At 50.6% G+C, this 14,413-nt stretch overlaps 1 pseudogene; it reads right to left on the reverse strand.

The window, feature by feature from the left end:
• Window positions 1-802: 802 nt before the first annotated feature.
• Window positions 803-14,413, reverse strand: part of LOC123076110 (uncharacterized) — a 62,021-nt pseudogene continuing 48,410 nt past the window's right edge.

Consider the following 14,413-nt stretch of genomic DNA (forward strand, 5'->3'; position numbering starts at 1 on the left):
GACACGTGGAAGACCGGATGGATGCGGCTGTCCGGTGGTAGCTCCAGGCGGTAGGCGAGGACGCCGATGCGCTCGATGACGGTGAAGGGGCCGAAGTACTTGTACGCAAGCTTGCGGCAGGGGCGGCTGGCGACGGAGACTTGAACGTACGGCTGGAGCTTGAGGGGTACTTGGTCGCCGACGGCGAAGGCGCGCTCTGAGCGGTGCTTGTCTGCTTGCCTCTTGAAACGGTCTTGAGCTCCGGCGAGCCGGGCGCAGAGCAGCTCGGTGTGAGTCGCCCAGTCGAGGTCGCCCGTGTTGGCGTCGGGCGAGAGCTTGTCGGAGAAGGTGGGAAGCTCTTCCAGATTGGCTTCTCTGCCGTCGAGAGCCTTGAAGGGTGAACAATTTAACGACGAGTGGTGGGAGGAATTGTACCAGAACTCCGCGGTGGCGAGCCACTTGCGCCATTGCTTGGGCTGGTCGTGGATGGCGCACCTGAGGTACATCTCGAGGCACTGGTTGACCCGCTCGCTCTGCCCGTCAGTTTGGGGGTGGTACCCCGTAGTGTAGAGGAGGTTGGTGCCGGCGGCGGTGAGAAGTTCCCGCCACATGGCGCTGGTAAAAATCTTGTCGCGATCGGAGACGATGGAGTGCGGGACGCCGTGGAGCTTGATGATGGATTCCCAGAATGCCCGCGCAACCTTTGCAGCAGTGAACGGGTGGCGCAGAGGCACAAAATGAGCAAATTTAGTCAGGCGATCGACGACCACCATGATCGTGTCATACCCCTCTGATTTGGGGAGTCCTTCCACGAAGTCCATGGTCAGATCGTGCCATGGTTCAGTGGGAATGGGCAGCGGCTGTAGTTTGCCTCCAGGTGCCGGTGTTCGTGCTTGGATTGCTGACACGTCAGGCACTGATGAACAAAATCTTCAACGCCCTTCTTGAGGCCTGTCCATGCGAACAGCTTCCGTACCTGCTGATAAGTGGCCGTGACGCTGGAATGACCCCCCACTGCACTGTCGTGCAAAGCAGAGATGATCTTGGTCTGTAATGCTGTGTTTGCTCCGATCCAGAGGCGTTCCCCTTGACGAATGATGCCCTGACGCAGCGTGCGACCTTGATCGTCAGGGCTCCTGATCGCGATCTGCGCCAGCAGGTCCTGGGCCGTGGCGTCTGTTTCATACGAATTGGCCACTTCCTGGAGCCACTGCGGTTGGCAAATTGAGAGCGCGTCGAGTACCAATTGGTGGCCAACTCGCGAGAGCGCGTCCGCCGCGTTGTTGTCCGTGCCTCGCTTGTATCTGAAAGTGAACTGCAGACCGACCAGTTTTGCCATTGCCTTGCGTTGAAGTTCTGTATCCAGCTGCTGCTCGCCCAATGCACACAGACTCTTGTGGTCCGTGAGGATTTCAAAAGGGCCACGCTGTAGATACTGACGCCACTTGTCAACAGCCATCATAACCGCCAAAAATTCCTTCTCATAGGTCGACAGTTTCTGGTTTTTGATGCCCAACGCTTTGCTCATGTATGCGACGGGGTGGCCGTTCTGAACCAGGACTGCCCCGACGCCAGTGTCACAGGCGTCCGTTTCAATAGCGAACGGAAGGTTGAAATCCGGCAACGCAAGCACTGGTGTCTGGGTCATGGCGAGCTTGAGCTTGTCAAACGCCTCTTGCGTGCTGTCGGTCCAGTTAAATCCTTTCTTGGTGAGTAACTGGGTGAGTGGTTTGGCGAGGATTCCATAGTTGCTGACGAACTTCCTGTAGTATCCTGTGAGCCCCAAAAATCCACGAAGCTCGGTGGTTGTTGTAAGGACTGGCCATGCCAGCATTGCACTTGTTTTGCTAGCATTTGTGGCAACCCCATCGCGTGAAATCACGTGCCCCAGATAATCAATGCTGGGCTGAGCAAATGAGCACTTGGAAGCTTTGGCGTATAGTTGATGCTCACGCAGCGTCGCAAGAACCAGATGCAGGTGTTCTTCGTGCTCCTCCAAATCCATGCTGAACACCAGTATGTCGTCCAAAAATATGATGACGAACTTGCGAGTATACTTGCCGAAGGTGGCATTCATGAGGCACTGGAAGGTGGCTGGGGCATTGCAGAGTCCAAACGGCATGACTCGGAAGTGGAAATGGCCATTGTGGGTCTTGAAAGCTGTTTTTTCTTCATCTTCCTCCCGCATCCGTGTTTGGTGCGAAGGTTGATCTTGGAGAAGTAGGTGGCCCCGACCAGTTCGTCCAACAGTTCATCAACCACGGGCAGGGGAAATTTGTTCTTCACTGTTATCTTGTTGAGACGGCGAAAATCAATGCAGAAACGCCAGCTACCATCCTTCTTCTTGACCAGCAACACCGGGGCTGCGTAGGGGCTCATACTACGCACGATCACACCGGATTGCAGCATGTCTTGGACCCGTTTCTCAATTTCGTCCTTCTGGGCGGGAGAGTACCAGTACGGTCTGGTGTTGATAGGAGTAGCGCCAGGCTCTAGGTGAATGTCGTGATCGTATTGACGACGCGGTGGTAGGGCGGTGGGTTCAGCAAAAACGTCGTTGAACTTTTTCAGTACTTTCTGAATTCTGGGTGGCATTGCGGTGTTGGGCTGCTTATCCACGCGCTCGATAGTGACCAAGGCAGCAGTCCAGATATCATTGGCGACCTCCATACGGTGTAGTTCGTAAGCGTCCAGTTATGAGATTGGGGGTAATTCGCTTGCTCGAACTCCTTGCAGATGTACTGTTTTCCCTTCAGTTTGAAACGAGATAGTCTTCAGTTGCCAATGGCAGTTCATCGGGCTGTGTTGAGACAGCAGTCCATCCCCAAGACCCCATCGTATGCGCTGAGCTGCAGTACACGCAAATCTATGTGAAATGTGTGGCCAGGTACTTGCCAGGGCAGTGACCGGACGATCTTGTCGCAGTGAAGGCGCTGTCCATTTGCTACATGCACTGAAACTGCTGGAAGAGCTTCAGGTTGAACTGGCAGGCGAGCAACGAAAGCTTCACTGACAAAGTTGTGGGTGTTGCCCGAATCTACCAATGGCAGCATCACCTGATCTCCCACTTGAGCTCTCAAACGGATGGTTGATGGCGCTTCGTCCCCGGGGACCGCGTGATGAGACAGGGAGCAGCATTCCGGTTCCTGAGCCGCTGGGGTGTCAAGCAGCTGCAGAGCGTGAACCGTATCATCAGACAAGATTTCTCCATAGTCGCCTACTTCAATCATCAGAATTTGCCGTGTTCTTTTGCATTGATGTTCCCTCGAGTATTTGTCACCGCAACAAAAACAGAGGCCGTTGGCTCGCCGGAAATCGCGAAGCTGTCGCTCACGGGCATACTCACCTGCGCCCGCATGCAAGGGAGCAGCAGCGCGGGCTGGTGCCGGTGCGGCCGCTGTCGTTGGTGGTGGCCGCCCACTGGTGTGATCCGAGCGCGCGGCGCGCGTTGTTTCTCGGGCTCTTCCTCCTGGATGCGAGCGAACACTGGTGCATGCGTGATGCTTGTTGGTGCCTGAAGGCGAACACCTAACCTCAGCTCATCCTTGAGGCCCAACAGAAACTGAGAGATGAAAAATTTCGGGCTCAATGTGGGATCCAATGAGAGCAAATGGTACATTGCAGTTTCGAATTCCTGACGGTACTCCTGCACTGTTCCTGTCTGCCGTAACTGAACCAGATTGTGCATCTGAACTTCAAATTCTTCAGGCCCAAATTCCTCTTCCACGGCTGCTCTGAATGTTGCCCACGAAATGCCCGGATGCTTCTGCCTGTACGCGTGCAGCCACATCGCGGCCAATCCTTCCATGTATAGCATGGCGGTGGTTACCCAACTGTGGAGTGCTACGCGGTATAGCTCGAAGTAGGACACACAACGCTTGAGCCAGATGCGCGGTGTGGTTCCGTCGAACCGAGGTAAATCATGCTTGGGTGGCTTCGTGTAGTGGTCGTGGGCGCGCTCCATTGGTGACGGGCCCCGGCGAGCAAGAGCGGGGGGCCGTGATTGACCAGCCGTGTGAACGGCAGCTGCGCCGCGCCATCTGTGTACAGGGGCGGTGGCGTGGAGCGATTCGGCGGCGGTGGCGGCGGCGGCGGTGCCCGCATAGAGGAGTCCGCGGCGAACGACGGAGACATGGCGCCCGTGCTTCCGGACGCGACTAGATCAGGCGTAGGTGTGGACTTGCGGGCTTCGTCCACATCCGCCTGGGTGAGATCTATCTGCTTGGATAACAGCTTGATTTCCTCCGAGACCTGGCTGTTGTAGGAGAGCTGCGCCTGGTGGCGCTCGTCGGCCGTCTTCTGGTTCGCGTCGAGCCGGCGGATAACCGACTCGAGCAAACACTGCAGTTTATCTGTGGTTTCCGACATGGAGTCGAGCGCACGGTGGGTCTGGGCCGAGGTTTTGGACGGGGGCGCCGTGGTCTCACTCCAAATCGAATCGAACCCCGAGCAGGATTTCGGGCGAGCTCACCGGAGCGGCTCGCACCTAACCCGGTGGAATTTTACCGATCAATCGAGAGGGTGTGAGATCAGCAGCGGCGGCGATTTGTGGAGAAATTTTTTTGTTGGCTCTGATTACCAGATTGTGATGAACCAGAGAGAGGGGATGAGTTTGGTAGGTGGGTGAGAGGGAGCAGGTGAGATGAGAGAGAGAGAGACGAAAGGGCATGAGGTTGGATTGATCAACTTTCTAATCAAGTCATGCCCCTCTCACGGTGGCTACAGGAGTTTAAGTACAGACAGTCCATGCCTGAGTGGGCCGGATGATTACAAGGCCGATGGCCCAATTCAGCCCCAACATTTGGCCCAGCACTCCTGTGCATCTCTGTCACCCTGTATCCGTTTCAGAGGACTGAACACGAGGATCAGGTGTGACAGTGTGATTCACGCTGATAGAAGATTTAGGTATCTAGCTCACGCCCATTAGAGGAACTTGTGAGGAAGAAGGTGGAGGGGCTCGACAAGGTCGTTTTGTGAGTGGTCGAGAGGGGGCTAATCAATAAAATGCCATTATGTTGCAAAACGGGGTTCATTCTGTTGGCGCCGCCTCTCCTCGCGGCGCCCACCGCCTCCTCGCAGCGCCGCTTCTTCTTCTACCTGTTGGAAATATGCCCTAGAGGCAATAATAAATGGTTATTATTATATTTCTTTGTTCATGATAATTGTCTATTATTCATGCTATAATTGTATTGTCCGGAAATCGTAATACATGTGTGAATACATAGACCACAATGTGTCCCTAGTAAGCCTCTAGTTGACTAGCTCGTTGATCAACAGATAGTCATGGTTTCCTGACTATGGACATTGGATGTCATTGATAACGGGATCACATCATTAGGAGAATGATGTGATGGACAAGACCCAATCCTAAGCATAGCATAAAAGATCGTGTAGTTTCGTTTGCTAGAGCTTTTCCAATGTCAAGTATCTTTTCCTTAGACCATGAGATCGTGCAACTCCCGGATACTGTAGGAGTGCTTTGGGTGTGCCAAACGTCACAACGTAACTGGGTGACTATAAAGGTGCACTACGGGTATCTCCGAAAGTGTCTGTTGGGTTGGCACGGATCGAGACTGGGATTTGTCACTCCGTGTGACGGAGAGGTATCTCTGGGCCCACTCGGTAATGCATCATCATAATGAGCTCAATGTGACTAAGGCGTTAGTCACGGGATCATGCATTGTGGTACGAGTAAAGAGACTTGCCGGTAATGAGATTGAACAAGGTATTGGGATACCGACGATCTAATCTCGGGTAAGTAACATACCGATTGACAAAGGGAATTGCATACGGATTGATTGAATCCTCGACACCGTGGTTCATCCGATGAGATCATCGTGGAACATGTGGGAGCCAACATGGGTATCCAGATCCCGCTGTTGGTTATTGACCGGAGAGGCGTCTCGGTCATGTCTGCATGTCTCCCGAACCCGTAGGGTCTACACACTTAAGGTTCGGTGACGCTAGGGTTGTAGAGATATATGTATGCGGAAACCCGAAAGTTGTTCGGAGTCCCGGATGAGATCCCGGACGTCATGAGAGGTTCCGGAATGGTCCGGAGGTGAAGAATTATATATAGGAAGTCTAGTTTCGGCCACCGGGAAAGTTTCGGGGGTTACCGGTATTGTACCGGGACCACCGGAAGGGTCCCGGGGGTCCACCTATCCCGGAGGGCCCCATGGGCTGAAAGTGGAAGGGAACCAGCCCCTAGTGGGCTGGGCGCCCCCCCTTGGGCCTCTCCCCATGCGCCTAGGGTTGGGAACCATAGGGTGGGGGGACTTCCCCTTTGGCTTGGGGGGCAAGGCAACCCCTTCCACCCCTTGGCCGCCGCCCCCCGCCCCCAACCCTAGATGGGTTTTGGCCGGCCCCCCCTCCCAAGGGGGCCTATATAAAGGGGGGGAGGGAGGGCAGCAACCTACAGCCTTGGGCGCCTCCCTCCTCCCCTGCAACACCTCTCTCTCTCTCTCTCTCTCTCTCTCTCTCTCTCTCTCTCTCTCTCGCAGAAGCTCGGCGAAGCCCTGCCGGAGAACCGCTACATCCACCACCACGCCGTCGTGCTGCTGGATCTCCATCAACCTCTCCTTCCCTCTTGCTGGATCAAGAAGGAGGAGACGTCGCTGCACCGTACGTGTGTTGAACGCGGAGGTGCCGTCCGTTCGGCACTCGGTCATCGGTGATTTGGATCACGGCGAGTACGACTCCGTCATCCACGTTCATTGGAACGCTTCCGCTCGCGATCTACAAGGGTATGTAGATGCACTCCTTTCCCCTCGTTGCTAGTAGACTCCATAGATGCATCTTGGTGAGCGTAGGAAAATTTTAAATTATGCTACGATTCCCAACAGTGGCATCATGAGCCAGGCCTATGCGTAGTTACTATGCACGAGTAGAACACAAAGCAGTTGTGGGCGTTGAGTTTGCCAATTCTTCTTGCCGCTACTAGTCGTTTCTTGTTTCGGAGGCATTGTAGGATGAAGCGGCCCGGACCGACCTTACAGGTACGCTTACGTGAGACAGGTTCCACCGACTGACATGCACTAGTTGCATAAGGTGGCTAGCGGGTGTCTGTCTCTCCTACTTTAGTCGGAACGGATTCGATGAAAAGGGTCCTTATGAAGGGTAAATAGAAATTGGCAAATCACGTTGTGGTCATACGTAGGTAAGAAAACGTTCTTGCTAGAAACCTACAAACCACGTAAAAACTTGCAACAACAATTAGAGGACGTCTAACTTGTTTTTGCAGCATGTGCTATGTGATGTGATATGGCCAGAAGATGTGATGAATGATATATGTGATGTATGAGATTGATCATATTCTTGTAATAGGAATCACGACTTGCATGTCGATGAGTATGACAACCGGCAGGAGCCATAGGAGTTGTCTTTATTATTTTGCATGACCTGCGTGTCATTGAATAACGCCATGTAATTTACTTTACTTTGTTGCTAAACGCTTTAGCCATAGAAGTAGAAGTAATCGTTGGCGTGACGACTTCATGAAGACACAATGATGGAGATCATGATGATGGAGATCATGGTGTCATGCCGGTGACGAAGATGATCATGGTGCCCCGAAGATGGAGATCAAAGGAGCATGATGATATTGGCCATATCATGTCACTATTTGATTGCATGTGATGTTTATCATGTTTTTGCATCTTATTTGCTTAGAACGACGGTAGTAAGTAAGATGATCCCTTATAATAATTTCAAGAAAGTGTTCACCCTAACTGTGCACCGTTGCGAAGGTTCGTTGTTTCGAAGCACCACGTGATGATCGGGTGTGATAGATTCTACCTTTCGCATACAACGGGTGTTGACGAGCCTAGCATGTATAGACATGGCCTCGGAACACACGCAATACACTTAGGTTGACTTGACGAGCCTAGCATGTACAGACATGGCCTTGGAACACGGAGGACCGAAAGGTCGAGCATGAGTCGTATAGAAGATACGATCAACATGGAGATGTTCACCGATCTTGACTAGTCCGTCTCACGTGATGATCGGACACGGCCTAGTTAACTCGGATCATGTTTCACTTAGATGACTGGAGGGATGTCTATCTGAGTGGGAGTTCATTGAGTAATTTGATTAGATGAACTTAATTATCATGAACTTAGTCTAAAATCTTTACACTATGTCTTGTAGATCAAATGGCCAACGTTGTCCTCAATTTCAACGCGTTCCTAGAGAAAACCAAGCTGAAAGATGATGGCAGCAACTATACGGACTGGGTCCGGAACCTGAGGATCATCCTCATAGTAGCAAGAAAGATTATGTCTTAGAAGCACCGCTAGGTGAAGCACCAATCCCAGAGAACCAAGACGTTATGAACGCTTGGTAGCAGCGTGCTGATGATTACTCCCTCGTTCAGTGCGGCATGCTTTACAGCTTAGAACCGGGTCTCCAAAAGCGTTTTGAGAAACATGGAGCATATGAGATGTTCGAGGAGCTGAAACTGGTTTTTCAAGCTCATGCCCGGGTCGAGAGATATGAACTCTCCGACAAGTTCTTCAGCTGTAAAATGGAGGAGAATAGTTCTGTTAGTGAACACATACTCAGAATGTCTGGGTTACACAACCGCTTATCCCAGCTGGGAGTTAATCTCCCGGATGACGCGGTCATTGACAGAATCCTCCAGTCGCTTCCACCAAGCTACAAGAGCTTTGTGATGAACTACAATATGCAGGGGATGGAAAAGACCATTCCTGAGGTATATTCAATGCTGAAATCAGCGGAAGGGGAGATCAGAAAAGAACATCAAGTGTTGATGGTGAATAAAACCACTAAGTTCAAAAAGGGCAAGGGTAAGAAGAACTTCAAGAAGGACGGCAAGGGAGTTGCCGTGCCCGGTAAGCCAGTTACTGGGAAGAAGTCAAAGAATGGAGCCAAGCCTGAAACTGAGTGCTTTTATTGCAAGGGAAGTGGTCACTGGAAGCGGAACTGCCCCAAATACTTAGCGGACAAGAAGGCCGACAACGCCAAAGGTATATGTGATATACATGTAATTGATGTGTACCTTACCAGTACTCGTAGTAGCTCCTGGGTATTTGATACCGGTGCGGTTGCTCATATTTGTAACTCAAAACAGGAACTACGGAATAAACGGAGACTGGCGAAGGACGAGGTGACGATGCGCGTCGGGAATGGTTCCAAGGTCGATGTGATCGCCGTCGGCACGCTACCTCTGCATCTACCCACGGGATTAGTTTTAAACCTCAATAATTGTTATTTAGTGCCAGCTTTAAGCATGAACATTGTATCTGGATCTCGTTTAATTCGAGATGGCTACTCATTTAAATCCGAGAATAATGGTTGTTCTATTTATTTGAGAAATATGTTTTATGGTCATGCCCCGCTGGTCAATGGTTTATTTTTGATGAATCTCGAACGTGATGTTACACATGTTCATAGTGTGAATACCAAAAGATGTAAAGTTGATAACGATAGTCCCACATACTTGTGGCACTGCCGCCTTGGTCACATTGGTGTCAAGCGCATGAAGAAGCTCCATGCAGATGAACTTTTGGAGTCTCTTGATTACGAATCATTTGACACGTGTGAACCATGCCTCATGGGTAAGATGACCAAGACTCCGTTCTCCGGAACAATGAAGCGAGCAACCAACTTATTGGAAATCATACATACCGATGTGTGCGGTCCAATGAGTGTTGAGGCTCGCGGAGGATATCGTTATGTTCTCACTCTCACTGATGATTTAAGTAGATATGGGTATGTCTACCTAATGAAAAACAAGTCTGAAACCTTTGAAAAGTTCAAGGAATTTCAGAGTGAAGTTGAGAATCAACGTGACAGGAAAATAAAATTCTTACGATCAGAACGTGGAGGAGAATATTTAAGTCACGAATTTGGTACACACTTAAGGAAATGTGGAATAGTTTCACAACTCACGCCGCCTGGAACACCTCAGAGAAACGGTGTGTCCGAACGTCGTAATCGCACTCTATTGGATATGGTGCGATCTATGATGTCTCTTACTGATTTACCGCTCTCATTTTGGGGCTATGCTTTAGAGACTGCCGCATTCACTTTAAATAGGGCTCCGTCGAAATCCGTTGAGACGACACCGTATGAATTATGGTTTGGGAAGAAACCTAAGCTGTCGTTTCTAAAAGTTTGGGGATGCGATGCTTATGTCAAGAAACTTCAACCTGAAAAGCTCGAACCCAAATCGGAAAAATGCGTCTTCATAGGATACCCTAAGGAAACTATTGGGTATACCTTCTACCTCAGATCCGAAGGCAAGATCTTCGTTGCCAAGAACGGGTCCTTTCTAGAGAAGGAGTTTCTCTCGAAAGAATTGAGTGGGAGGAAAGTGGAACTTGATGAGGTGATAGTCACCCCTTCCGAACCGGAAAGTAGCGCAACGCGGGAAAATGTTCCTGTGGTGCCTACACCGACTGGGGAGGAAGTTAATGATGATGATCATGAAGCTTCAGATCAAGTTGCTACTGAACTTCGTAGGTCCACAAGGACACGTTCCGCACCAGAGTGGTACGGCAACCCTGTCCTAGAAATCATGTTGTTAGACAACGGTGAACCTTCGAACTATGAAGAAGCGATGGCGGGCCCGGATTCCGACAAATGGCTAGAAGCCATGAAATCCGAGATAGGATCCATGTATGAAAACGAAGTATGGACTTTGACTGACTTGCCCGATGATCGGCGAGCCATAGAAAACAAATGGATCTTTAAGAAGAAGACGGACGCGGATGGTAATGTGACCATCTATAAGGCTCGACTTGTCGCTAAGGGTTATCGACAAGTTCAAGGGGTTGACTACGATGAGACTTTCTCACCCGTAGCGAAGCTGAAGTCCGTCCGAATCATGTTAGCAATTGCCACATACTATGATTATGAGATATGGCAGATGGACGTCAAAACGGCATTCCTTAACGGCTTCCTTAAGGAAGAGTTGTATATGATGCAGCCGGAAGGTTTTGTCGATCCTAAGAATGCTAACAAAGTATGCAAGCTCCAGCGCTCAAAGTATGGGCTGGTGCAAGCATCTCGGAGTTGGAACATTCGCTTTGATGAGATGATCAAAGCGTTTGGGTTTACACAGACTTATGGAGAAGCCTGTGTTTACAAGAAAGTGAGTGGGAGCTCTGTAGCATTTCTCATATTATATGTGGATGACATACTATTGATGGGAAATGATATAGAATTCTTGAAAAGTATAAAGGCCTATTTGAATAAGTGTTTTTCAATGAAGGACCTTCGAGAAGCTGCTTATATATTGGGCATCAAGATCTATAGAGATAGATCAAGACGCCTCATTGGTCTTTCACAGAGTACATACCTTGACAAGATATTGAAGAAGTTCAGTATGGATCAGTCCAAGAAGGGGTTCTTGCCTGTATTGCAAGGTGTGCAATTGAGCACGGCTCAATGCCCGACCACGGCAGAAGATATAGAAGAGATGAGTGTCATCCCCTATGCCTCGGCCATAGGGTCTATTATGTATGCCATGTTGTGTACCAGACCTGATGTAAACCTTGCCGTAAGTTTGGTAGGAAGGTACCAAAGTAATCCCGGCAAGGAACACTGGACAGCGGTCAAGAATATCCTGAAGTACCTGAAGAGGACTAAGGATATGTTTCTCATTTATGGAGGTGATGAAGAGCTCGTCGTAAAGGGTTACGTCGACTCTAGCTTCGACACAGATCTGGATGACTCGAAGTCACAAACCGGATACGTGTATATTTTGAATGGAGGAGCAGTAAGCTGGTGCAGTTGCAAGCAAAGCGTCGTGGCGGGATCTACATGTGTAGCAGAGTATATGGCAGCCTCGGAGGCAGCACAGGAAGCAGTCTGGATGAAGGAGTTCATTACCGACCTAGGGGTGATTCCCAATGCGTCGGGCCCGATGACTCTCTTCTGTGACAACACTGGAGCTATTGCCCTTGCGAAGGAGCCCAGGTTTCACAGGAAGACCAGGCATATCAAGCGTCGCTTCAACTCCATTCGTGAAAGTGTTCAAAATGGAGACATAGATATTTGTAAAGTACATACGGACCTGAATGTAGCAGATCCGTTGACTAAACCTCTCCCTAGGGCAGAACATGATCAACACCAGGACGCAATGGGTGTTCGATTCATCACAATGTAACTAGATTATTGACTCTAGTGCAAGTGGGAGACTGTTGGAAATATGCCCTAGAGGCAATAATAAATGGTTATTATTATATTTCTTTGTTCATGATAATTGTCTATTATTCATGCTATAATTGTATTGTCCGGAAATCGTAATACATGTGTGAATACATAGACCACAACGTGTCCCTAGTAAGCCTCTAGTTGACTAGCTCGTTGATCAACAGATAGTCATGGTTTCCTGACTATGGACATTGGATGTCATTGATAACGGGATCACATCATTAGGAGAATGATGTGATGGACAAGACCCAATCCTAAGCATAGCATAAAAGATCGTGTAGTTTCGTTTGCTAGAGCTTTTCCAATGTCAAGTATCTTTTCCTTAGACCATGAGATCGTGCAACTCCCGGATACCGTAGGAGTGCTTTGAATGTGCCAAACGTCACAACGTAACTGGGTGACTATAAAGGTGCACTACGGGTATCTCCGAAAGTGTCTGTTGGGTTGGCACGGATCGAGACTGGGATTTGTCACTCCGTGTGACGGGGAGGTATCTCTGGGCCCACTCGGTAATGCATCATCATAATGAGCTCAATGTGACTAAGGCGTTAGTCACGGGATCATGCATTGCGGTACGAGTAAAGAGACTTGCCGGTAACGAGATTGAACAAGGTATTGGGATACCGACGATCGAATCTCGGGCAAGTAACATACCGATTGACAAAGGGAATTGCATACGGATTGATTGAATCCTCGACACCGTGGTTCATCCGATGAGATCATCGTGGAACATGTGGGAGCCAACATGGGTATCCAGATCCCGCTGTTGGTTATTGACCGGAGAGGCGTCTCGGTCATGTCTGCATGTCTCCCGAACCCGTAGGGTCTACACACTTAAGGTTCGGTGACGCTAGGGTTGTAGAGATATATGTATGCGGAAACCCGAAAGTTGTTCGGAGTCCCGGATGAGATCCTGGACGTCACGAGAGGTTCCGGAATGGTCCGGAGGTGAAGAATTATATATAGGAAGTCCAGTTTCGGCCACCGGGATAGTTTCGGGGGTTACCGGTATTGTACCGGGACCACCGGAAGGGTCCCGGGGGTCCACCGGGTGGGGCCACCTATCCCGGAGGTCCCCATGGGCTGAAAGTGGAAGGGAACCAGCCCCTAGTGGGCTGGGCGCCCCCCCTTGGGCCTCCCCCCATGCGCCTAGGGTTGGGAACCCTAGGGTGGGGGGACTTCCCCTTTGGCTTGGGGGGCAAGGCAACCCCTTCCACCCCTTGGCCGCCACCCCCCCAACCCTAGATGGGTTTTGGCCGGCCCCCCCTCCCAAGGGGGCCTATATAAAGGGGGGGGGGAGGGAGGGCAGCAACCTACAGCCTTGGGCGCCTCCCTCCTCCCCTGCAACACCTCTCTCTCTCTCTCGCAGAAGCTCGGCGAAGCCCTGCCGGAGAACCGCTACATCCACCACCACGCCGTCGTGCTGCTGGATCTCCATCAACCTCTCCTTCCCCCTTACTGGATCAAGAAGGAGGAGACGTCGCTGCACCGTACGTGTGTTGAACGCGGAGGTGCCGTCCGTTCGGCACTCGGTCATCGGTGATTTGGATCACGGCGAGTACGACTCCGTCATCCACGTTCATTGGAACGCTTCCGCTCGCGATCTACAAGGGTATGTAGATGCACTCCTTTCCCCTCGTTGCTAGTAGACTCCATAGATGCATCTTGGTGAGCGTAGGAAAATTTTAAATTATGCTACGATTCCCAACACTACCTCTTGCTGGCTCTCACAGCTCAACTCTCTTTTGTTTCTCTTAAGAACACACACATGGTGAAACTCAGAAAACAGACACGCACACAGCTAAGGAAGAAACCCAATGAGGCTTTGCCCAGAACACTCTTCCTTCGTGCACACAAAGACTACATTTTCTCTTACTCGGCCCTCACGGCCTTAACTTTCATTACTCATGTCAACACATATATATACACCAGAGGTTGGCACACAACCCGCATGACTCAGGACACTACTACTTCGTGGCCCTTATCCTCTCATCACCTGGTCATCATCATGCCCACTAACAAACTAATGACCTACATGCATCCACTAATCCCTATCTACATGCACGGCCAACACCCATGTCCAACAAACTCATGCATGATCTACGGACTGGAACTTGTGCAGCTGCTTTGCACGGCCCATCGGCATCTCGCATATACGCCATCTTGCATGGCACTAGAATCTCGCCATGCACGCTTTCCAGCCTCCATCCCGCGTTGCCGCATCTCACGGCATTGCCGTATCGCACGGCAC

This window comes from Triticum aestivum, chromosome 3D (assembly GCF_018294505.1).
Source record: "Triticum aestivum cultivar Chinese Spring chromosome 3D, IWGSC CS RefSeq v2.1, whole genome shotgun sequence".
Taxonomy (NCBI): domain Eukaryota; kingdom Viridiplantae; phylum Streptophyta; class Magnoliopsida; order Poales; family Poaceae; genus Triticum; species Triticum aestivum.